The 2,474-nt window shown below is 42.3% G+C and overlaps 1 protein-coding gene across 2 annotated transcripts in view; it reads left to right on the top strand.

Annotated features, from left to right (window-relative positions):
* Nucleotides 1-1,017, top strand: part of LOC149322589 (retinol dehydrogenase 7-like) — an 8,670-nt gene extending 7,653 nt beyond the window's left edge. For both annotated transcript variants that reach the window (XM_089480318.1, XM_089480326.1), the window contains exon 5: nt 1-1,017. This exon is cut by the window's left edge and continues 556 nt beyond it. The gene's annotated coding sequence lies outside the window, so the exon portion shown is untranslated.
* The last annotated feature ends 1,457 nt before the right edge of the window (nt 1,018-2,474 follow it).

Here is a 2,474-nt window from a genome sequence, read left to right as displayed (position 1 = left end):
CAGAAAGTGCACAAGAGGGCCCTGGAATCGTAAGGTGTTTGGTGCTGGATGGGAAGAAAAATTGGAAGAAGAGCTCCTTTCTTTCCTTCCAGAAATGACAGTCTAAACGCATTTGATACACAATAAGATGGGAGAAATATAAAATAAACTTTGGACCAATGCAGAAACAGATATTTTAAAGTGACCCATCTGGGTTCCTTCCGTGTTAGCAATTGTTATTGTCCCAGTATTAAAGAGTCCTAAGGTCACCAGTTCTATCAGGCCATCATCCAGCCACAATTATATATATTTCAATGAGCCATACACCAAGAACCTTTTGCTGATGTGGTGGAAATCATTGAAAGACCTTTATTACAAAGAGGTTAAAGTGACATGCGTGAATTTTCTGTTATATCTGTCCCTTAGCATATTTCTCAAAAACCTTAGAACCTGAGCAGACAGACCAAATGAAGCAGCTTAGGGCCACTTTGGAGGTATACTGTTTAAACAATGTATGCTTCCTAAGAGGCTGGAAGCCACGCCAAAGCCACACTCTGGTCCTAAGGACTGGAAAACAGCTTCAGTGTGCCTTCCAGCCTCTTAGGACACAGGCCCTGAGTTGGCTTTCTTCATGACTTTGGCAGCTGAGTTTGTTTCTTCTTAATGTGGCCTTGGCATGAAAGGAGTAGACATTTGCCAAGGTGCATGCTAAATGATGAGTAGAAATTGTCATTCTGTTATCTATTGTTTAGCTCAATAAACAAAACACAGGTATAATGAAGTGCACTTGAGGTGATTTATGGGAATGGGACAGTAGCATATAGTCCAGAAGGATTGCTCAAATGGAGCTTAATGTAGACAAAGATGGCTACCATGGGTGCTGCTCCATTGTTGTCTTCTAGGGATCAGAAGGGGAGAAGGAGGTAGTCAATCTGCTTATTAGGATTTATAACTTTCACACTTGTGACGTCTTTATTAGCTTGCTGTGTCAATGAATATTCAAAAAAATAAAGCTCTTCCACAATGGTGGTTATTGCTCCAAATGCAAAGAAAGTCTTCTCTTTGGCAAAACAAACTGGCATCATGAAAAGAATCTGATGACAATGGTGCTGTGGAGAAGGAACCCAAATAAGCAGGATATAGGCCAGAGCTGGATGCCGGGATGGCCGAGCAGTAATGCTTGGTCGCTAGTGGCTCAGGTATTGAATCAATGGGAGGGGGTTTCTCAATTGAAGCAACAGATGGCAAGATAAGGAAGGTGCACCTGTTCTGGGTCAATGTGGGATGGATGTGTAAACATCTGCCCATCCCTGCGCAAAGCCAGGAACTAATCTGGGAGAGCTCAGAGAAGCCAAGAGACTGAATCTGCAGGGCCTGAGAAGAGCAGTGAAGAGTCGAGGTCAACTTGAAGATAGTTAACAACAACAATAAAATATAATGAAATATAAAATATAAGTTTCACCTGTGTGGACAGCCACTAAAAGAGCCAGAGCCAGCCAAACGTCCTTTAGCAGGGAGTTCCATAATAAGGATGCTGCTATATCTTCATACCAACCTAGGTACTGTCCACATGAGAGATAAAACATGGTTTTGTTCCATTTTAAAACCTACCTGTTTAAACAATGCACATGCAACACTGGAAGAATCTCAGACAAAGCCATGCTCTGGGGCTAAATACCGCAGCAAAATATCTCCCGGTTTGCTCCACTTCAAATTGGAAAGTGCAGACTATCGCACCAGATTGTGTACCACTGCCAGAATGGGGAAGGGGCCAGCACCATTGCTGTCCATATTTTTTGTCACCTGACCACAAATTGATTGCACATGGACATAGGCAGTGGGCTGCAGCATCAACCTGTTACTACCTCATGGGTCCCTGATTTACCCCTCATATTTTTATATATTAAAAACGTAAGCAAACATATAGGCTGGGGGACCCTTCTATGACCCCACTGTGGATGCCATGATATCGAAGTAAATCTATGCACATAGGGTAGCACTAGGAGTTGCCCTGGGCCCCAGCTACATTGGATCATGACACCCCTAGAGGAAGTAAGAGGAGACCCAAAACAAAGCATGGGGAAGGTAAACAATGCATCGGTGATCCTGCATACTAATCCCATCCTGTCTGGGAAATGTACGTCTATCGCTTTTCTTTCAATTCTCAATAAATCTTTCGCCTTTCAATTCTCTTTCAATGAAAAATTCTAAAATATAAAGTATAACTATAAAAATAAAAATATATAAAAATAATAAAAGTATGACATATAAAATTATAAATATAATACAGTCAGACCTTGGTATCTGCAGGGGATCTGTTCTGGACCCCCCCCCCCCACCCACACACACACACACAGATACCCAAATCCACAGATGATCAAGTCTCACTGCCTCCAATGGTGGTGCAGCCACACAGCTGCATCACCATTGCACACAATGGAACTGAAGCCTTCCTTACTTACTTACTTACTTACTTACTTCCTCCTTTTCCTCTC

The sequence above is a fragment of the Sceloporus occidentalis genome, unplaced genomic scaffold (genome assembly GCF_023333645.1).
Source record: "Sceloporus occidentalis isolate IW3139 unplaced genomic scaffold, rSceOcc1.0.p SCAF_1, whole genome shotgun sequence".
Lineage (NCBI taxonomy): Eukaryota > Metazoa > Chordata > Lepidosauria > Squamata > Phrynosomatidae > Sceloporus > Sceloporus occidentalis.
This window is presented reverse-complemented; position numbering and strand designations above follow the sequence as displayed.